Raw genomic sequence first — 23,957 nt, 5'->3', positions numbered from 1 at the left:
GCGACGTGACGTTAAGAGTGACCGACTGAAAGTTAACGTCTCGGTATAATACTAACTAATTAATAATTTAACATTACCTGACTGTCCTGTTTTTAGTCATCTTGGATGTTGAATCGCCTTACACAGTGTTCCATTTCAGGGAGGGCTAGAGGCAATATTTTTTTTTCTTGATCAACCTCCTTGTCAGGTTCCTAGTACTGCATGTTTGAAGGATTTGGCAAAATTGGTGCTTTCACACAATTATTTTTTGTTTGAGTCAGATTACTATTTGCAGATCTCAGGGGTCAGCATGGGCTCTAAGATGACCCCAAGTTTCGCATCATTATTTTGTGGTTTGTTTGAACACCAGTTTGTGTTAAATCCTGGGACCAATGATTTCTTTAGTCACATTATGGAAATGGTACATTGATGATGTTTCTTTTTTAGTATGGAGTGGCACTGAATCTGAATCTGATGGGGACACTATACTGTCAACAAGCACCGTCCTTCGGATGAGATGTTAAACCAAGGTCCTGACTCTCTGTGGTCATTAAAAATCCCAGGATGTCTTTCGAAAAAGTAGAGGTGTGACCTCGGCATCCTGGCCAAATTCGCCCATTGGCCTCTGACCATCATGGCCTCCTAACAATCCCCATCTCTGCTGATTGGCTTCATCACTCTGTCTCATCTCCATCAGTAAGCTGGTGTGTGATGGGCGTTCTGGCGCACTATGGCTGCCGTCGCATCATCCAGGTGGATGCTGCACACTGGTGGTGGATGAGGAGATACCCCCTGACTATGTAAGCGCTTTGAGTGCCTAGAAAAAGCGCTATATAAATGTAAGGAATTATTATTGTTATGTGTATGAATGACAGAGTGTAAACTCTTCTACTAAACAAAACCGAACCAGCATTTAACATTGTTTTTGCAAGTGATGCACTTACAGTTTGTTTCATAGTCCATGAATACAGATCATGATTGCATAAATGTCAACTTTCTCTGTAGCATATTTGATGTAGTCATGAAGAAGCCTCATCAGTACAGCGTGTGACATCTTTAACAACATCCAGGGCAGTGTCCTCCTTTAAAACCACTGCTGCGTCAGTTCCCTTCTTTGACCAGCATTCATCCCAGTCACCGCCTGCTCTTCATCAGTGGCCTAGAAAAAGAAAACACTTCTTAAAGGAATAAAACATTGAATTAAAACATTTAATTTAACTCTATTCATTTTCAGATAGAGGTGTATTCACATCCGTAAGGATAGGTCAATAATCTTTTTTTATAATTTCAATTTTTTGTGTGGTTGTTTAATGTCTCTGTCTACCACAGCTCTCGTGAACGCTATGATGGCAGCACTAGTGTGAGAGCATGTGATATTGTGTGATTAAATATATTGCTTTCAGAAATCTACTGAAACATTAAAACAGATATGACATTCACATAACTCACATATTTTCATGTTCGTGGAGGGCTGCTCTTCAAACGGTTAGTTCACCAAAAAATAAAAATGGTCATAATTTACTCTCCCCCCATGTTTTTCCAGACCAATACAAACTACACATTTTTGGAACACAAATAAATATATTTAATATTCCCTTAATTTTTGTCCTCCATTGCTAGTCTGGGAGACCAATATTTTATTTTGAACATACATGTTTGCTATCATATAAGTTAAGATTTATTTATATATAAATATTGAAATCAATTACTTCTACAATAACTCTGTATTTATGAGGCTTGAAAATACTGATTATCTATACTACAAATGGATTAACAAAAAATTAAAATATATTAATTTGTGTTGTAAAGACAGACAAAAGTCTTATAGGTTTGGAATGACATGAGGGCAAGTAAATAATTTTTTGTGTGAACTATTCCTTTAAGAGGGAAGACCAAGAATAATGACTCTCCAAATCAGACAACTCCAGAGTAGGTTTGAGTTCTGCAATGAACAACACAAACATCAATGGTTTTAATGAAATGAGCACGTAATCACACTGTTGTTGCATCAAAATGTGAAGTAAACCGACAGGAGACAACAGAAACATTGATTTTCTAAAAATAACTTACATAAAATCTCAAAAGAATGATGATGTCCTATGTCTCTGACTTTCAATATATACAGAAACAAAAAACAAACATTATTTTACTCTTAGTAAAAAAAAAAAAAAAACCTGATAACTGATAACATGAAATTATGAAGTTTACTTGCCTTAAACTATATTTTGGGTTATAATCGAGACCAATTTTCAGCCCAAACTTGGGTTAATACAACCCAAAATCCTACGCAGCAGTCTCAACCCAGCGTTTGGGTTGAAAAAACAACCCAGCGTTTTTCAGAGTGTGTTCTTTCTGTGGTTGCAGATTTGGTGCACTTTCATTTTTACATTTTATTTTCAACAACATTCAAGATATTCACCTTTTCTGCATGTCTTAACATAGATTCTGGTCATCATTTGCCTCTCAGATTATCAAAGATGTGAAAATATGAAAAGGTGATTGTAAAACACACTAAGGGCCCTATTTTAACGATCTGAAACGCAAGTGTCAAAGCGCGAAGCGCAAGTAAGTTTGTGGGCGGGTCTCGGCGCTGTTGCTATTTTCCCGGCCGGATAAATGGCTCTTGCGCCCGGCGCAAATCTAAAATGGGTTGGTCTGAAGTAGCTTCATTATTCATAGGTGTGGTTTGGGCGTAACGTGAAATAAACCAATCAGAGCGTCATCCAACATTCCCTTTAAAACCAGGTGCGCAAGTTCCATTATGGATTGCTATTATTATGGCGTATTTACCAGGCGCACGCCAGGAGCGGTTCACAGCCGAGGAGACTGGTGTTCTTGTAAGAGCAGTGAAAGACAGAGAAGTTGTGTTGTATGGGGATGGGAGAATAATTAGCCTGAATAATTTGTGAGCTAGTTTTATGCCTATTTTTTTTCACATCTTCGTGGCACACCACAATGATTTCCGTCATCTCATGTGTTAATATTTTTTTAGTGTAACAATTTATGATTTGCAAAAATAACTGTTGCATCTGTGTAGATTACATGAGCAAAGTGTATGCGCGTTGTGCACGCTATACATTATGGCCAAGCATGCGCCCTTAAAATAGCATAATGAACAACGCGCAACGCGCCACTGACTTTAGACTAGGTTTTTTCTGGTCAGTGGCGCAATTGTTTAATGGAACAACAAAATAGCACCAGGGATCGTTTGCGCCGGAACACGCCTCCTTTTTTGCGCTGAACCGCCCAGGGAGCGCAAGTTCATTCACTAGTTTAGCGACGTGCTTCTGTGGAGGGAAAAGCGCGCTTTGCGCGGGTGCAAAATAGGAATGACACATGCGTCGGTGTACAAAGTCAATTGCGCTGGGTGCAAGATAGGGCCCTAAGTGTTAAATGGTGCTGCTGCTGGCGAAATGTGACCGGGCCTGAAGCTTTAATTGTGCTGCTCTGTCAGACTGGCCCCTGTGGCGATCTCGAGAGGGAACTGACTCCCCTTAATGATGACTGGGATTCCATCCACCCTCATATTACTCCTCTACCCTCTGTCTCCCTCTTTTCTATTACTCCTCTACCCTCTGTCTCCCTCTTTTCTATTACTCCTCTACCCTCTGTCTCCCTCTTTTCTACCTCTCTCCCTCGTGACTTAGTGGAGTTCATCCTTGGCCATGCACAGGTGTCCAATCTCCCTTTCTTTTATCCCTCTACTCCTGCTGCTTTTTTTTTTTTTTTTTTCATCTTTGCATGTGATGGCCTGGGGCTCTCTTTCAAAAGAAAAAGACTGAAAACACAGAGAAAGTGAAAAGGTAAGAAATTTGGGCAATGGATAAAAAAAATTTGTGACCATACCAAATACCAAAATGTTATTTTAAAATAAATCCATGTGGACTTATAATAAAGATATGACACACAGTAAAACAAGGTTTGAGACAAAACATAAATAATTATATAAAACAATTGGACTCATTATGCATATTTATTCCAGTGCTAAATTATTAAAACTGAAACTGAAATAAAAATAATGTTAACAAATAAAGGACACATGATATTGAGTACTGGGTAATAAAAAAAGGCTAATTCAAAACACTAATAAATACTTATACTTATATATATATATATATATATATATATATATATATATATATATATATATATATATATATATATATATATAAGTATATTATAATATATATATATATATATATATATATATATATATATATATATATATATATATATATATATATATATATATTAACAATTATAAAGGAATGTAAAATCACAGAGAAAAGCAAACATCACTCCTATAGACTCTATTTAAATGTAATTTTGCACATGATAGTGTGAGTGTACTTTCACTTGTTTGTAACTAAACAGAAGTGAATTCATCATTCAGATATGAGTTTCAGATTATATCATGTCCTTCTGAAACTCTATCCTCCACAGCCACACCCTTCCATTACTGCATTTGTGGGATAAACATTTCAAGACATCAAAAAGAGAGGCATTTTTAGCCAGTGAAGTAAAAAAAGTGAATCTCTGGACCTGCTTGTAGACAGTAGTCATTTTTAGCAGAAATATACACATAAACACATGCATATTTGATATCACAGATTTGCCAGATAAACCATGAATACTGTTTTTGGTGTAAAAAAGTAGATGGAAAAATAGATGGGTATCAGTTTTCAGAGTGTACTTAGGTTCCTCCCTCAGAAATAGGTACAGAGAAAACATATACAGGGAAACATTATGGCAGTGTTTTGGTGGCTCATATTTGTGGGTAGTCTCTCAGACAGTGGCACTGCTGGTTTGACATAATTGCCCCCTTCGGTCTGGGCAATGACTACTGTGGCCCGCTGTGGGCATTAACTGGTCTTGCAGGGTGCAATGAGGTCTTACAGTTAGATTGCTGTGGATTAAACTTATAAATGAAAAAAAGACACATACTGTAGATCAGGACTGTGATAAACCCTCAGAAACAACAACAACAATGCCTCACAGCCTGTCATGGTTTTCTCCAGATGCTTTGCCAAGATGGCAGAAATGTGAGAGCACTTAGGATGTAATTATATATTTCTAACAGACACAAGCCCTCTTCATTTCAGCTTTTTCTAGAGCTTTTTTTTTTTTTTCTCATAGAGGTCAAGCGAGGATATTTCCGCCTCTCAAAGAGGAGTCACATTCTTGTAACAAATCTCACATCACTGTAGTCGGCCATTTGTGTGGCAGCAAATCAAGACTCTGTGTGTATTTTGTGTGTTTAAGTGTGCGAGTTTGAAAGAACAGGAAGAAAGTGACTAGACACAGTAATATGACAGAGGAAGAACAGGTCTAAATTATGCATTATGAGTTATTAAACAAAACGAATGGGTTGTTAATTAATGTATGGATGAATCACCTGCAATGCCGCTGGGTAAAGACATGGTGCCTTCTGTTACCTAACTCAGCATGCTGTGCTATATCACACCACACATAGTCTCTTTTCTCTTTCCCTATTTTATGCAATTAATATTAAAGAACATGAAGTATGGATCATCAAATGCATAATTTTAATATATCATTATCTAAAATTATATATATATATATAACTGAACTTTTTGCGTTTACTGAAAATGCATACTGTCTGAGTAGGTGCTTCTTATGAATAAGTAATTACTTTGCAGTAATAAGTATCCTTCACCAGATATTTGGCAGTGCAGTATAATGAAGTGAATTTTGGCAGGTCATCCTGTAAATGGAAATCTAATGGGTTTGGTGAGCACGTGGACTACATGCAGTCACTTCAACTAACTGATGAATCGAAATAATGTGGCTCATAACCCTACATATTATTTTCTATCCTATTCAAGCAAATAATTTGAAAAATGATCAAATTGACTTTCATGTGTTATTAGTGTTAATATCATCACCACAGTTGACTTTCATAGTATGTTTAACTGCATGCTGTTGGGGCTATAACCTACACAGGCATTATGCGGTTTCAGTCATATGAGGTGTTTGGCTATTAAGATGGTCATTAATACATAATGTTGTCTCTGGTCATAAAAGGCTGCTCTCATTCCTGCCCTCTCTGCCTTTGGCCTTAAATATTAATGCCCTACATATGCTGCTTGCCATGTGGAGCATTATTAGCTTTATACTGAAGGAACAAAGGTTGAGCCCGAGAAAGCAGCACTGGGCATGGGCTTTAAAATGCTCCTGGATGAACTGTTGTAGGGGTTTTGTATTACAATGTATAGAATAGCTATGCACCCTTTTGTTGAAAAGAAGAGTAGTTCTGAACAATAATCACTCTGTGTAGTTTCCTATATGGAACCACACTTATAGTCTAATAATAATAATAATAATAATAATAAATAAAGCTGCAAGCAGCGATTACCAGCATTTTAAGGCCTTTATTGCATCTAGGCCAACCTGACATTTTGAACTGACATTACAATACATCTTTGATGAAGAATAATGCAACACACACACACAACCTAAAATGAAAGGGGTTAAGTATAATACTCAATACAAAGTAAGCATACTAACATGCATTTTGTTTAAGATATAGAGATTTAATGATTTACTTAGACTTACTGCAGGTCTTCTCTTTATAATGCAATTTTCAGGTCTCACTGTAATCATAATGTGTCGCAATTGCAAAATATGATTCCTTCAGATAAATGAAGTGGTAAAGTTTGAGGAAATGTGATATTGAATGTTATCATAGTGACTTATAATTTATAGACATGAATACAACTGGCAGACCTGTAAATAGAGCTATATTTGTGAGCAGAATTGTTTAAAATGGCAATTTCAAGGGATTTTGCTATTTAAATGTACTGTTTTTTCACCTTTTCAACTGTTATAGAGGCAGCTTATGTCTGAGCCCTGTAAATTTAGTATTTTACATGCGTGTCTACAATCATATGACATATGTGCACAAGTTTCATGAAGTTTTGAGCTTATTTATAGACTTCTCGGGACACTACATCAAGACCATATTATGAAATGCCTCTGTTATAACAGTCCAAATGCACGTTCAACATTTTTGATAATGCAGCAGTAGCAGTAGCAGCAGTTCCAAATTCCAGTCCTCGCAACCCCCTGATCAGCACATTTTTTATGTTTCTCTAGTTTTAACACACCTGATTGGGATAATCAGCTTGTTAGAATTGAACTCCATGAACGGTGTTCTAATTGACATGGTCTCTACACAGTGTTCATTGCTCCCTATGAGCAGGGGAAATCTGTTGAAGTTTGCTTCACTACAGAATATTCATTCACGGATTTGCGCTCACACACGGACAAGTGTGACATCACATACCTCTGTAAATAAATACAATTTAAATTCATGTCTCACACACTTCAATGCACATTAAATGGGACATATAATTTCACTTCAAACTGGAATCATGGCGGAATATCCTGTGATGCCCACTTCTCAGGGCACTTACTTGTACATTCAAATAGAACAAACGTCTGAAGCGATAAGAGAGAAATGCAAAATGTGCAGAGCAGGGGGTCGCAAGGACTGAAATTGAGGAGCTCTGATGAGTGAGTTCAGAGAATTGTACTGCACTGATTTTGTTGATTTTGAATTTAAAATCTACTACTAGTTCACAAAAGTAGTTTTTTTGTTTAATAATCTTTAATAAACTGTTTGGTTTACAGCATTGGTCCCACAGACAATGTTGTTCAGAATGAGGAGGTCTATCAAATGATATGAAGACCTAGTGTTTGTGTAAATATATTAAATTATATACAAACATATATATATATATATATATGATCTGCCCCTGGCCCAAGCAGCTGTCCCCACTTGCTTCAAAACCTCCACCATCGTGCCAGTACCGAAGCACTCCACTGCATCGGTCCCTAACGACTTCCGTCCTGTTGCACTCACCCCCATCATTGCCAAGTGCTTTGAGAAACTGGTCGCATCCCACTTAAAATCCTGTCTCCCTGCTACATTAGACCCATTCCAATTTGCCTATCGCAACAATAGGTCAACTGAGGACGCCATCTCAACAGCACTTCACTCTGCCCTCACCCACCTGGACAGTCAGAACACACATGTGAGAATGCTGTTCATAGACTTCAGTTCTGCATTTAATACGGTAACCCCTCCAAGCTGATCTCCAAGCTCAGCCATCTTCATCATGGCTCCAACACCATAATCAAATTTGCAGATGACACCACGGTGGTAGGTCTGATCAAGGATGACGACGAGTCAGCCTACAGGGATGAGGTGCAGCACCTGGCTGTGTGGTGTGCCACCAACAACCTGGAACTAAACACCCAGAAGACAAAGGAGATCATTGTAGACTTCAGGCGGACTAGGAATCATGCACACACACCCATCTACATCAACGGAGCTGTAGTAGAGCGTGTGTCAAGTTTCAAGTTCCTTGGCATCAACATCTCCGATGACCTCACCTGGTCCCTAAACACCTCCACCCTGGTCAAAAAGGCTCAGCAGCGCCTTTACTGTGTGCGCGCGTGTGTGTGTGTGTGGCATTTTGAGCTATTCACATATTCTGAAAGTGTAGTCTCCAAACTTTCCAATGATGTGTAACACTTGGAAATCTGATAATATTTGGAGAAGTTGTGGCCATTTGAACGTAGGCACTCAAAAAGCTCAAAAAGCAGAAAATAGCCTCTGAAGATTGTGCTGTTCTCACCTGTTCTCACTGCTGCGAGTGACAATGGGGCTCATTTACATCTCATTTAGATAAGCCATACCCCCTGTAAAGCTCCCACCATTTGGGCACACTGTTTGCACTGTGCGTCTGTTTGCTTCTAAATGTTACGGATTTTCCCCATTTCTCTGTCTTTATCCCAATCAAATGTTACTATCGATATAGCCTCTGATATCTTACGGTCCAACTCGTCTGACGCCAGTTCAATACATTCTTCCTCGTCGTCATCTTCGCTCAATTGTAGATTAGGGATATTATACAGTCTTATTATGCCGCTTTCATCGTCGCTCAGATCGTCTTCAGAATCAGTGAGCGCTTGTTCATAAGCATCCGGATTGTCGAAGAAGTACTTCAAAGCATTTTCGGGGTAACGGCCACGGTTCAGCTCGTCTGCGTTCATCTTTGCGGCGTACATCTTCATTGAATTCTGAAATCAGCTAGAGCTGGCCAGAGCACTGCATGCTAAGTAGCCACGCTTCCCTCGGAGGGCGGGGGCAACAACAAAAGAAACAAAAGCCGGCTTATCCAGTATGGAATTAAAGACAGACAATGACACGCCCCTACTGCATGCTAGAATTTCCGACAAACAAGCTGATTTCAACCTCAAAATGTATGCTTTTAAATATACCAATACTACTATCTCAAACACGGAGAGGCTTCTTTGTGATCTCAACTAACAGATTCTGCAAAAAAACGAAAATCACAGATTTTGAAAAAAAAAACCCGCTTCTTTCTCATTTTGCTCGAAAGTTGTGCTGCCGACTTGTTTTACTGGTTTCCGTGACGGGGCACATATATATATAAAATTTATGAATGATTTGGTTGACAACATTGGTACCTGGGGCAAAGTTGTTCAGAATGAAGAGATCTATCATATGATTTGATGATATAGTATATGTGTGACAAATTGTGGAATATACATTCATTTATGCACTTCAATTAATGCAATATATATATATATTAGAGCTGTAGTCAAGTCCGGCTTTGTCGAGTCCAAGTCAAGTCCAAGTCCAGGACTAGTCGAGACCGAGTCAAGACCGAGTCCAAAGAGGTTCGAGTCCAAGTCAAGACCGAGTCCAAAAGTTTCGAGTCCAAGTCAAGACCGAGTCCAAATGAAAGAAAAAAGGGTCCTCTTCAAGACCACATACTTAACTACTGATAATGTTTGTGATGCGAGAGAAAGCATATCTCCTATTCTAAGAAAATCATTTTACATTATTATTTGTAATGATCAAAAGCATGTGCAAAGTAACAACTCTGTAGGACAGGGGTCTCCAAACTACATCCTGGATGGCCAATGTCCTGAAAAGTTTAGCTCCAACTGGCCTTAAAACACCTGGAAGATTAGTGTGTCTAGTAAGAGCTTGATTAGGTTCAAGTGTGTATAATTACACATGAAAATATCCAGGTAAAAAAATATATATTTCAGATTCATACTTTTCAAGGGCCCTCTCTTCCTTTGGGGCCTTGCTAATGAGTACTGGTTTTACCCCCAGTCTGACCCTGGGAGCTAAACTTGGATAAACAAACAAAGTTTGGAACTGTAAGGTCAAATAATTTTTATGTACTTTATTTTTTGTTGACATTATATCTGTGGTCAAAAATGTATATGACTATGCCTAATTGGCACAGTGCACAGACACACGCAAAGCTCGGAATATGACAAATGCGCCCAGCAAGGCTAGAATGGATACGTTTGGCTCTACTGGACATGCGCACATAAATACACACTGAAAAAATAAAAACCTTGTATCAACTTAAAAAAATTGAAGTAATCAATCACACGAAACATTTGACATTGACTCAATGTAAATAATTTAATTTAGTTTAACTTGAAAATTTTAAATCCATGCAAACCACTTTTTAAAGGTTGATCAATCTAATTATTTTAGGTTGGAACAAACTAATTTTTTTAAATTAGAACAAACCAACTAAACTTATATGTATATGTTAAATTAAATTAATTATTTTAGTTTGGAACAAACTAATTTTTATAGGTCCGATTAAATTAATTATTTTATTTAATTAATGATTTCAATAAATTTTAATCAATGACTACTCAGAACACTTTTCCTTTAGAACACATTTATTGTTCAATAAACTCACAACATTGAACATTTGCTTCAAATGTATGAAGACTGACAGCAGAAATACTTGAAACACTGCAATCAGTCTCTTCAGTTGTTCATAAGACTTGGCCTTATTCAACCTTTGTACCTGGTAGCCATCGAACTTGGGCAGCCACATTTGTAAATGCTGCAGTGAAAATGCAGCCTTTTTAGTACAACCTTTTTATTAAAAGGATCTAAAGTCTTGGCTGTAAAAACACAATAAAATGTAACAATTATGCAATTATACAATTAATCCCTGTACAGCTGGGTGGTCAGTCTAGTGACTTTTGGGGTCATCTTTATTCCATCAAGCTCCATCAGGACCTTTTGCACAAATTCAAAGGTGAACTGTAGCCTTTTTGGATATTTTAGGTTTAGTGTATATATGAGCCCAGCAACCGATGGCAACTCGTTCAGGACCTCTTTTCCTTCGACAACAATTTTAATGTCTTTAGGTGGATGGAGAGGATCCTCTTTCCCAGTGATAAAGATCGCCATGGTTGTCCGCTCCAGTTCTTCAACCTCATTATCCTGCACAAAAAAAAGAAAGAAAATATGTTATAATTTCAGAAAAATCTCCCGATTTCATGTTAGATTATAATGTGCCAAGCTCTTATACAATCTAAACTTTCAAAACAAAACATTTGATTAGCAAATCAAAATAATCAAATGTTCATTACAAGGGATGTGACTAAATTAAAAGTGATGATCTAGTTTTACTTAGTAGATCTGGTAGACAACTTCCCAGATGAGAGAAAATTTTACACTTTACGATGCCTAATTATCACGAACGTCCTCATGACATTGGAAATAGAACTTACCACAAGCAATGATCACTGGCAGGAGATTCCAAATAATTTGCACAGCAGGAACAGCTGATTGGTGGCTGCTTCCCTGAAGCTGAAAGAGAAAACATGATTTAAGTTTCAGCCATCAAAGTGTGTTAACTACTAACATCATACACAAATTAAGAATACCCAACATTTAACATTAATAGATATATACTTTATTTTATGATTTTAGGAAAGCTGGCTAACATTTTGGTGAATTTCTACCACATGTAAATGCTGTTAATAGTGTAGCAAACTAACATTACCAGATACAAATAGCTGTGCCTTGTAATATTATGGCTGATAAATACTGAACACAAGATAATTAGGAGTGTAAATAAAAGATCACATAGGACCTTTAGCTATTGATAGCATAAGTAACCATTACCATTAATCAAGTTTCAGAGTTTCAGGGATGCAAACACATGTAAAATGTAGTCAAAAAGTATTTTGGGCAGTTTGATTCAATAAACCGGTTGAAAAAAAAACAGCATAGGTCTGTGCAGGAATGTAATGGGAGTTACCAAATCAGGGTGTTTTTACACCATGATACCTGATTGGCTAATGTCATAGTGATGTTAGGTTTAGGGCTGGGGTTGGGTAAGGGTGATCATTTTAATTGCATGATTTAGAAACACCCAGCAGTTTGAAAACACTCACAAGGTGATAAACGCCCACTTTTGCTCTGCAGAGACCCAAGTCAAAAAAAAAAAAAAACAGTCCATCTGTTCTTTTATGCTCAACGTTTTGACGTCATTAGAGAAGTCTATCAAATATCAAAAGTCCTTAATCATAACTTTAGTCAGTTAAAAACCTCATAATCATGGAAAGTTTACAATTAAGTTTTGCAACAACACACGGAATAAAGTAACAGCAATAATGTGCATGAGGATTTAAGTCTTGAAGATATAAAGTAAATAAATTAGATGTCATAAGGGCAGAAATCGTAATCCACTTACTATACATAATTTATTGCAATGTATTTGTTATGAAATAAACTTACGTTTCGCCAGGTCAGAATCAATAACAAAAGAACCAGTTCAGTTCAGACGCTCTGTGTGTCAGTCTGCTTCACGCTGAATCATGCATGCGCAGTATCATCAGCTCATCGGTTATCAAATCGGACGTGTCCGACAGAAACGATTCTCGGTTCAGTGTACGTACTGCTGATCGGAAAACTGATGCAACTGGTTCTTGACTCGAGAAAGAGAACCGCTCCAGCAGTGGGCGTGTTTGTTTGTAATCTGGCTCGGCGTTCATCTTCAGTTCTCTCTTCACAGCAGTTCAGTCAGTGTACTGTTTGAGTACATGAATTACTCCGGGATATTGGTTTGTTTGAACTCAGAGGGAGTGTCAGCCACATTAAAAAAGTTAACATCTTAAGTCATTTGTGGATTAATGCTTATTGGAGACGTGAATCGTTTCAAACGATTCAGTTCGATTTGGTGAACTAGTTCAAACGGTTCACTAAGAAGAACCGGTTAAATCGAACGATTCGTTCACGGCAAAAAGCTAAGAAATGTCAAGCGCACAAATCCTCGTGTATATCTGTCCAACAGTTTATCGATCATTTGTTTATTCACGGTTTTAAATTCCATTTATTGTTGGTTTGATGCCAATTCATAGTTCTTGCAATGTGTGATCTAACAGACACACCGTGGCGAGTCGTTTAAAAACAGCAAAAAACTCCAACAAAATAATCATTTTATGCAAATCCACGGCCCTTTATCTACAGATCAAGCATCATAATGTGAATATATCATATTGGAGAGAGTTTTACCGTGTATCCTGCTCGATCCTGCTGTAACGGACGAGGCGCGCGGTTTGAATTTAAAATGGAGAATGATTGACAGCCGCAGGGAGAGGGAAGACGAGTTTCCGTAAACTGTAATTTAATGATCTAAATATAATTCTGACCCTCAGATTAAGCTATGGAATGACTTCAGATGACTTTGTGAAATTATAATCAGAACCTCTCAGAACTGCACGATTCACACAAGTCATGCAGACTGACGCGAAAAAAGCGGGAGGTGTCGAAAAGCGCGCTGTTTGCATCCATGAAGTTTGAAGCTTGAACCTGGGGATTTACTACTGCATTTCAAGTGTCAGAAATTGAGCGGAAAAAAAATGTCTAGCATAATTATGCATTTAGAAATAATAGTGATATCCTAGTGATAATTACATACTATCGAGCGTGAATGCTGAAATTACGAGTCAAGGCCAACGTTAATTGAAAAAAATAATAAACATTAAGGGTATACAAAGTTGATTATTTTACCTTCTTCAGGGTTGCTCGTAGTTCTTCTGTGTCTCTCAGCCAGCCTGGAGGGGTCTGTTGAAGTGTAAGTTACTGCGGCCGCCGCTTAACACACAGTTCAACTGTAACGGACGTTTTTTTTTTTAATTCTTTAAATAAACAGGTCAGGTGGTCAGAGAGCGGAACTCCAACTCAGCAATGCGCATGTGCAAACCATGCTTAATTTAATAAAATTGCTTTGATCAAATGAATAAATTCAGTTTAATGTCCCGCTGCAAATCATATTGTATCCATGTAAAAAAAATGGATTCAACCATAAATATAAACTAAAACGTTTAGTTTAAATGAAAAACACAATAATTTTAAGCTATTTCAACGACAAAATACACATTAAACGAATAACAGCAATGTTAGACTTTTTTCAGTGCAGCGAAATTTTTGTCATACTGTGCTACTGCTTGCATAGACTAGTCGAGCTCTGTCGGAAACAATCGTCTACTCCAGCATGCATTAACCATAATTCACACAAAGTGTTTGCAAGTACGACGTGAATTTTAGAATTACAATATTGCGTGGAGCTGTTACTATATGACCTTATCTATGTTGCATGTAAAAATAAAATATGTAATGTAATAATTAGGGTTGTGCCTGAAGCCGAATACCTTATTCGGAATGGCACGGATAATGGCTTAAAAAACGAATAACGCACAAGGAATAATTCTGCCTGAATACTCGGCTAAAGCTGACAGAGTCTGGTGTTTGCTAGATAACAGGTGAGCCAGGGCATCAGCGCCAGAAGTGAATGAATGTAAACTTTATGAGTGAAAAGAGAGCAAATCAAACACCGCATTGTTGTCGCCTGTGCATCTCTCAGAAATCAGAGCGTTGCAAGAGTAATTTTACCTATAATAATACATCATAGCTACACGTTATATTATTTGTATATATTTAAAAGGCAAATATTGAAAGCTTAGGCTACCATGATACGAATGAATGGAATAAGCACAGCGTGCTCACCAATCAAACAGCCGCGCTGCGCGTCTCAGTCTCTCAAAAACCAAATCAGTTCTCTCCCAAGAGTAGGCTAATGATCAGCTTAGATACGGATACATTGTGTACTTGTCCTACATGTTTGCATATTTACCTTTTGCTGGTTTGCGCGGCACACACACATTAGTGAAGTTCATTAACATTAAGACTCGCTCAAAATGTTCTGCGTAATGAGAATGTGTTCATTGAATGGATTCAGTCGTGTTCAAATGATCACTAAACGTTTGTCATGACATCTCTCTGCTTGCATGATAAATATTATTTTAGAAATTAATAATTTTTTTAGTTTAACACGACATACTTGTTCAGTGATAACTACGAAAAAATATATAAAAAGTCATAACAGTCGTATCAAATAACTGTACGATGTTGTATCCGAATGCAGATAGGAAAAAATTTGTGATTGTTACAGATACAAATACTGGCTGTTACATGAAAATGTAAATATGTAATGTCATATATAAAGTTTTTAAAATTTACATATGTAATTGTTGCATAAGGCTATACATTAATACGCGTTTATTGATAAAAAAGGCTATCTAGGTAAAACACAATCTAACAGGTAGAAAATTAAATTAGAAACATCTAAACTTTTCAGGTCGCAGTAAGTGCACCACTGGTCATGCACATCCTTTCCCGGAACAATACTAAAAGCAAAGCCAAGATGGAGAAACAGATGATCATAGTTGTACAAGGATAGCCATGTTTTAAATGAATCTATTAGCAGAGCTACTGCAAGTGATTTTAAGTGCTGGAATTCCATTTATTCTTTGCTGAAACTTCTGCGTCATCATGGAGAGCGGGTCATGGTTGCCCGGCAACAGCAGACGCCACTGGAGCGCAAGCGCAGGCTACAGAGTGCTTTGGAAATAAGGAGAGCGGCGCACCTAGCGTTTTCCACACGTTTTCAGTCGCGACATCATGCAAATGTGGTTTTGTTTTGAAGGATAAATTTTTTATTTTATTTTTTTGCTGGACTCGGTCGAGACCAACTAGAAGACTTGGCGAGTCCAATGGCCAAGTCCGAGACAAGTCCGAGTGCAAATTCAACGAGTCCGAGACAAGTCCAAGACGACAGAAAAATGTCTCGAGTCCGGACTCGAGTCCAAGACCGGACTCGAGTACTACAGCCCTAATATATATATATATATATATATATATATATATATATATATATATATATATATATATATATATATATATATATATTGCTCCCCAGCGGCTTATTACATTCAAAATTGTAACAGACATTTAGGGCCATGAGTCAAACATGCCCACTGAGTTTTGTTCTGATCGACCTCCGTTAACCTTGTCAAAGAGGTGCTTAAAATTGTTTGGCCAATGGTGGCCATGTTTTTTTTTTTTTTTTTTTTTTTTTGATAGGTGAATATCCTCATAGAAACCTTTGCCACTTTGGACAAAGACACAGCATACAGAATTTCAAAGTGATCAAACTAACGGTTGCATAGTTATAGCCACTTTTATGTGTTTTTTTTATTATTATTATAGCGCCACCCAGTGAGCTTGCACACATGCGCACCAAGTTTGGTGAAAATTTCTCGTTCCGTTCAGGAGTTATAGACATTTTAGTAAAAATGGCGCCACCCATTACTGACGTTTTGGCATCCCTATGCGATGATAAGTCGAAATTTCAATTTCTTTTTTTTTTTTTTTTTTTTTTTTGATGTCGAGAAATTATTTCTGCAGTTGTTTGATTCTGTTTAGGCAAAACACTAGGATTGGTTTGCAAAAGTAGGTTTTTAATTTACTTAAAAATGGCGGGAATACCTTATAGAGCAAATCTGATTATCTTCTCCTGGTACTCAAAGTGCTTTACATGAAAGCAGGGAAATCTCAACTACCACCATCAGTGTGAAGCATCCAACCTGGCAGCCAGAACACCTACCACACACCACATTATTAGTGATTAGTGATTAGTGATGAAGCCAATCATTGTATGTGGATTGTTACGAGGCTAGGATGCCGGGGTTATACCCCTACTCTTTTTTGAAGGACTTCTTGGGATTTTTAATGACCACCGACCTCATTTTAACATCTCATCTGAAGGACAGTGCTTTAACAGTATAGTGTCCCCGTCACTATACTGGGGCATTAGGACCCACATAGATTGCAGGGTGAGCACCCCTGCTAGCCTCACTAACACCTCATCCAGCAGCAACCTAGTGCTCCCAGAAGGTCTTCCATCCAGCTACTGACCAGGCTCAGCCTTGCTTAGATTCAGTGGTCAAACAGTCTAGGGCTACAGGGTGATATGGCTGTCTATAATCATCATTTCAAATTGCTCAGGATGCCATATTGCTTTTGCTTTCATCATAAATCACACAAAATTATATTTTGTTCTCCTTCCACACTCTGAGACAAATCCATTCTTTTCCATATTAAAAGAGGCAGAATTTTTCCTCTGTATCATTGATCTTTATAAAGAAGCAGCTAGCGAATCATCGTGTCTCTGGTAGATTTCTTTTTACTTAAATAATTATGACAACACTCATATTATTTTATTCTCTAATGCCCTCATTTTCTGGTAGTAACCATATTTTGTTAACCAGAGCTACAGTACCTTCCTGTGAAGCTCATGCTCATTTGGCACTGGGTAGAAAAATGGCCACTATGTATGTTCTATACCCCTGAGTGGAGCTCCTTAATATGGTTGGGGAGTAAGAGATGAGATCTGCCTATAGGGTGAGACTGTGTGGGGGAAGATATGGGTCTCCCTAATTACTTTTTGGTGAGTCCCCTGGCCACTGGAATGGTATAAATGGGAGCACAGCTGGCAGTAAAACCATGGTATGGCATTTGGTTTCTTGTACTACTACAAAATGACCTGAGGGAAATTGGGACTACCCCCTTGATTTTCACGCTGTAGAGTCCTCATGGATTTCAGTAAATAAATTAAGAGAGCATTCCTGGATTGTGTTGAGTTTGTTCTGGCTCAGAAATTAAATGTTTAGGGTCTGATGATGAAATTTGTATATGGAGATGTGTGAGATGTCAAAAAAGTATATTACATCCAGTTTAATACAAATTTTAGGCATCACTGAGGTGCTTTGGACACAGAGTCTGCCCCAAAATAATTTCAGGCATATTTTAAGACAGAATACCATATGATTGCAGAATGCATTGTGGCAGGTAAAGAAAACAAACAAACAAAAATATTTGATCACACACACACACACACACACACACACACAACCATATATATATTGTTTTTATTCAGCTAGGAAACAAAAGTAACAGTAATTCATGAATTGTTACAAATGCATTCTAATTCAAATAAATTCTGGTGTGTCATATCAAATGTATTATAGTTTACAACTGTCGTCAACATTGATGATAAGGAGATACATTTTTTTCTTAAGCAGAAAATCAGCATGATAGAATGATTTCTGAAGGATCATGTGACTCTGAAGACTGGAGTAATGATGCTGACAATTTAGCTTTGCTTAACAGAAATGAATTGCATTTTAAAATATATTAAAATACAAAACAGTATATTTTATTTGTATTAATATTTCACAACATTTCTGTAACAGTAAAAATGTTCTAAAAATTTTATTTTCCCAAAATGTGTGTGTAGCGCGCATATATATATATATATATATATATATATATTGTAGTTGCAGTATCAGGCAATTAGCTTGGCAATATGCTAATGCTTAGCTCTGTTTAAATCTATTCAGTTTGGTCCTAAGTTGCATCTAATTTGCATACTTTGGTAGTATACTATTTAGTTGTTTTAGTATAAATTGTGTAATTAGTATGTTCACACTGAAAATACTTAAACTAACTGGATGATGCACTTAAAAACTAAGTGTGGTGTTTTGGAGACAAGCGCTCAATGCACTTAACTGTCACAGCTTTAATTGCTTACTGGAGTGAACAGGGCTATCACACTCCGATTTTAGATTGCAAAATAACCTTATATAATTCATACACTAGATGGTACACAGTGCATCATTTTGGAAACAACTCAATTGCTTCACTAAAAACACTAGTTGCTGTCTATGTAGAATGCTCCAAACGTATCACCCAGGAGGTAGCTGGCCATTATAGTCAGTAGACTATAATGGTACCTACTATATTTTGCTAAAGAGCACATTATGTGATTAAATATAGCAAGATGGACACCTTACTTACCAAACTTCATTTTAACATTCTTGGTTTCAAATTCATGGAAGAGATTTTTGATTGTAAGCAAAATCACTAAGGATTACAACCACAAACCAGCCCACATGCAGCCCACTCCTATGCACTTCCATTCTCTGCCAGCCAATCGCAGAGACAATGACCTGCATCAAGGCATGTGTGCCACTAATATTATTCTAAATGTCACGTCATGTGAATATCAGGCTAAATTTAGAAGCTGCGTGAGTGTACAGAGCACCCATATTTGGCAGAGCGCTAAAGGCCTGATCTGAGTTTGTGTGTGGGAGAGAGGTCTCAGTCTTTTCCCCAGGCCAAAGTTTCTGGGAAGGGTTCCAGACAAGGAGATTGGGAGATGGAAAGAGAGGCCAGAGGAACCTGAGACCCTCTATAGAAGCACATATTCCCACTGTTCTTGGAGTCTGATCCTGTTGTTTACGCACAACATACACAAAAACACATACTAAGACACACTGTACACAGACAAACATAATCACCACAATCTCAGATAAACACAGTAGCTTGCATGGCAGCCTCCATTGAGATAAAGAGCATTTTTAAGCTCATTAAGAGTCATATGAGTTCTTATCTACAAATATCAAGGTTTCTCACAATGATGTCCACAGGTTTCCTGTAAATGTCCACCCACTGTGCCACACCATTCACACACACCCCAGCGGGCTGCATCCTCTCCCGTTTGTCAAATGCAGGTATATTTTAAGTGTCTGCTGCTCAGAAGTGAAACTTTTCAGGAATCTATCAGGCTACTAGATTCCAATGTTTACGCTATTGGGCATTTTTGCCAACGCAGTAAGACAGTAATAGACCAGAGAGACCTTTAAGGACACCTGAACCAAACTCTAAGACGTTGACCTTTCATTGACCCTTATCATTCATCTATACTTCTAAAGCATGTCGGGCACAGCCCTTTAATCCTACAACAGTGTGCATGCAATCAATAATTAATTCTGTCATAATTTGTATTTGCATAATTGATCATGACAACTGACGAATCCTGTCTTAAATGGGTTTTGGAGGTTTGCATGCCGTGAATATGCAGAGAGATCTTTATGAAGATTATATTAAGTATTGATGTTCATGTGTTTTGAACCCCCCTGGTGCATTACATGTTGACTTGTCATCAATCAAAATAAGTTGATGTGAACAGTTGAATCAGTGCGGAACATTACACAAACTGGCCTAGAGCAACGTGTTATCACTCTCCCTGAGAAGCATTGAAATTCCTGGTATCAAGCACAATCTTAAACATGTATAAACATACATAGTCCATTCAACCATCTCTAATAGATCTACTGTATTAAGTTCTCAACAAAGCACAGTTCTGCTCTTTCTTCTCTATTGGTGCAGCCTTCATTCAAGGAAGCAAGCATTAAAGTTTCAACTGGAGGGGTTTGCAGTGATGTCAACGGCAAGGGCAATTTTATTTATATAGCACCAAATAAAACCAAAAATAATAATAAAGCAAATAATAAATGCGACAGAACATAAAACAGGACAAGAGTGCTTCAACCAGAATTATCGAAAAAAGCCTTATCGAACAGATAGGTTTGGTAGCGCCGCACCAGCAGAGGAAGCCCTCGCCTGAGTACTTCCTTTTTACCTCTCCCTCTGCTTCTACATCAACTTCCTGTTGGACAATATTTAACATGAGTCAGTGTGTTTGCTCATTGCAAAGTATTGCCAGTTTACCTGCCTTACCAAGCGGTTCCCGTAGTTATTTCTGTCTGTCTGCCTGCCTGATCTGTGTATGATTCTGCCTGTCTTCACATTTACGATTGTTGGATTGCCCCGTTGGAATTATAGCTTGATTGGACTGTGTTTGTGTTTGACCCATTCACCTGCCTACTCGTATCTGCCTTGTGGATTCCCATTGTGTATGTTGAAAGATCATACTGCTATTACGGTACTGACTCTCTGCCTGGTTTAACGATCCTGTCTTTAAGATCTTTCCCTAATAAACTTCTGCAAATGTATTGTAATTCTGCCTCGGCCTCCATGTTACAGAACACTTCGCCACAACTGAACTCATTGACTCCCCCAAGCATAAAGTAATCCTAGGATATCCATGGTTATCTGTTCACAACCCTGTCATTTCCTGGCATCAGGGTGAGTTGATTAAATGGTCCACTTTCTGTGAGAGCCATTGTTTTTCCCATGTTCCCAAACCATGTTACACAACCAGCATAGTAAGTCCCACGAGTAATAAGGCAGTTAATAATCCCCACTGTTATGACGATCTGGCAGATATCTTTAGTAAAATCAAGGCTACACAGTTACCACCGTTACAGGACTGTACCATCGACCTACTATCCAATGCTATGCCTCCCAAGAGTAGAATTTACCCTTTGTCCAGAAATGAGACCCAAGCCATGGAGGAATATATTGAAAAGGCCTTCTTCTCAAGGAAGTTATCTGCTGCAAAACGAAACTATGATGTTCAACTTTTGTCCATGAAAGCAGTCATTGAACAATGTAGACACTGGTTAGAGGGAGCAGTCCATCCTTTCCAGGTGATCACTGACCACAAGAATCTTGAATACATCAAAGGTGCTAAAAGACTCAATCCACGTCAAGCTCGTCGGTCCCTCTTCTTCACCTTCTTCACTCTTCTTCACAGTAACCTATCACCCCCGCAGTAAGAACAGAAAGGCAGATGTTCTCTCCAGACAGTATGATCTTCCCCAAGATAACCTTACGCCAGAATGCATACTCCCCTAGTCTGTTGTTATCGTCCCATTTCCTGGGACATAAAGGAGGAAATACAAGGTGAACAGCTCCAAGAACCAGCCCCTGCTAACTGCCCAATAAGCACTTTGTTCCACAAAGTCTACATCACTGGGTAATGCAATGAGTCCACACCTCATCCTGTAATATCCCGCACACTGCACGTACTACAAAACTCATTCTGGTGTCCCTAAATGCGTAAGGATGTCACTGCTTATGTTAAAGCTTGTCAAGTCTGTGCCCAATCCAAGACGCCCAAGGAATTACCATCTGCACTCCTCCAACCACTACCCATTCCACAATGTCCCTGGTCCCATCTCTTCATTGACTTTGTCACAGACTTACCTTTGTCCAATGGCTTCACTGCTATTCTATCCATTATAGATCAGTTCTCTAAGTCATGTCATTTGGTCCCCTTAAAAGGACTCCCCACAGCCATGGAAACTGCACAGGCAATGTTTCACCATGTTTTCCAAAATAATGGCATTCCAGAGGAAATCGTCATTGACAGAGGAACCCAGTTCACATTTCAAGTTTGGAGAGCATTCTGCAAGCACCTTGACATCAATGTCAGCCTCACATCTGGTTAACACCCACAAGCAAAGGGACAAGTCAAATGACTGAACCAAGAGCTGGGCAGATATCTACGACTGGATTCGGAGTAGCGAGAGGGAGTGGGACAGTACACACGAACATCTTCAACGAGCTCTGAGAGTACAGGAACTCCATGCCTACAAGCGACGTCGGCCACATCCTCCCTGCCAACCAGGATAGTGGGTCTTGCTCTCCACAAGGGACCTCAACTTGCGGCTACCAAGCAGGAGCTCAGCCCAAGGTATGTTGTTCCTTTCAGGATTCTCAGAAGAATAAATGAGGTCACATATCAGTTAGAGCTTCTTGCTAACTATCGTATCTCTCCATTCTTTCATGTTTTGCTACTCAAACCGGTTCAATGCTCAAATGCTGACCCCAACCATGAGACTCAAGAACTGCCACTGCTGCTGGATGTTTATGGATCACCAGCTTACAAAGTGAATGAGTTACTGGACTGAAGACAGCGAAGCGAGGGGGTCAGCTTCAATACTTGGTGGACTGGGAGGGCTATGGACCTGAGGAGAGGTCATGGGTAGCTGCCTGCGACATTCTGGATCCCTCTCTCATGGAGGACTTTCATCGAGCCAAGCCCGATTGCCCAGTGCCATGACCACGGGGATGTCCACGCTGAGCACCAGGAGGCACTCATAGGGGAGGGGATTCTGTAACGCCACACCAGCAGAGGGAGCCCTCACCTTAGTACTGACTGTTTACCGCTCCCTCTGCTTCTACATTCATTTCCTGTTGGACAGTATTTAACACAAGTTTTCTCATTGAAGTGAAGTGACATTCAGCCAAGTATGGTGACCCATACTCAGAATTTGTGCTCTGCATTTAACCCATCCGAAATGCGGAGCAGTGGGCAGCCATTTATGCTGCGGTGCCCGGGGAGCAGTTTGGGGTTCGATGCCTTGCTCAAGGGCACCTAAGTTGTGGTATTGAAGGTGGAGAGAGAGCTGTTCATGCACTACCCCCACCCACAATTCCTGCCGGCCCGAGTATTGCCAGTTTACCTGCCTTGCCAAGCGTTTTCTATAGTTATTGCCCCATTGGATTTATAGCTTGATTGGACTGATGTTTGTGTTTGACCCATTCACCTGCCTACTCGTCTCTGCCTTGTAGATTCCCATTTTGTATATTGAAAGATCGGACTGCTATCACGGTACTGACTCTCTGCCTGATTCAATGATTCTGTCTTTAAAATCTTTCCCTAATAAACTGCAAATGGATTATAATGCCTCCTCAGCCTACATGTTACAGGTTTTTAACTTAGACTTAAAAAAATAGACACAACTAGAGGAAGGCATTCTGATAGAAATGGAGAAGTCATTCCATAATCTTGGGGCATTTGTAGAGAAAGCATGGTCACCCCTGCACATCTTGGGGATAGACAAGAACCTCTTGTTAGATGACCAGAGATATCGTGTTGCATGGTGCTCAATAAATAAATGATGTAGCAATACCATTTGTGATTGATACAATATAAGTACATTTTTTTATCTACTCTTTAACGCAACGGCAACCAATATAAGTACGTAAAACCGGA

At 38.7% G+C, this 23,957-nt stretch overlaps 1 long non-coding RNA gene across 3 annotated transcripts; it reads right to left on the bottom strand.

Moving 5' to 3' along the window:
• Positions 1 to 10,728: 10,728 nt before the first annotated feature.
• LOC113053640 (uncharacterized) lies at positions 10,729 to 14,241 on the bottom strand. Of its 3 annotated transcripts, none has more exons than XR_003277268.1 (3): positions 13,880 to 14,241; positions 11,593 to 11,671; positions 10,729 to 11,302 (listed from the first exon to the last, which is right to left on the bottom strand). It is a non-coding gene; the product is annotated as an uncharacterized LOC113053640 (long non-coding RNA). The 3 variants fall into 3 exon arrangements; XR_003277267.1 differs by lacking the exon at positions 13,880 to 14,241 and adding an exon at positions 13,382 to 13,819; XR_003277269.1 differs by lacking the exon at positions 13,880 to 14,241 and adding an exon at positions 12,605 to 12,639.
• Between the last annotated feature and the right edge of the window lie 9,716 nt (positions 14,242 to 23,957).

The sequence above is a fragment of the Carassius auratus genome, chromosome 34 (genome assembly GCF_003368295.1).
Source record: "Carassius auratus strain Wakin chromosome 34, ASM336829v1, whole genome shotgun sequence".
In the NCBI taxonomy this organism is placed as follows: domain Eukaryota; kingdom Metazoa; phylum Chordata; class Actinopteri; order Cypriniformes; family Cyprinidae; genus Carassius; species Carassius auratus.
Note: the sequence above shows the minus strand (reverse complement) of the source record. Positions and strands in the feature narration are given on the sequence as shown.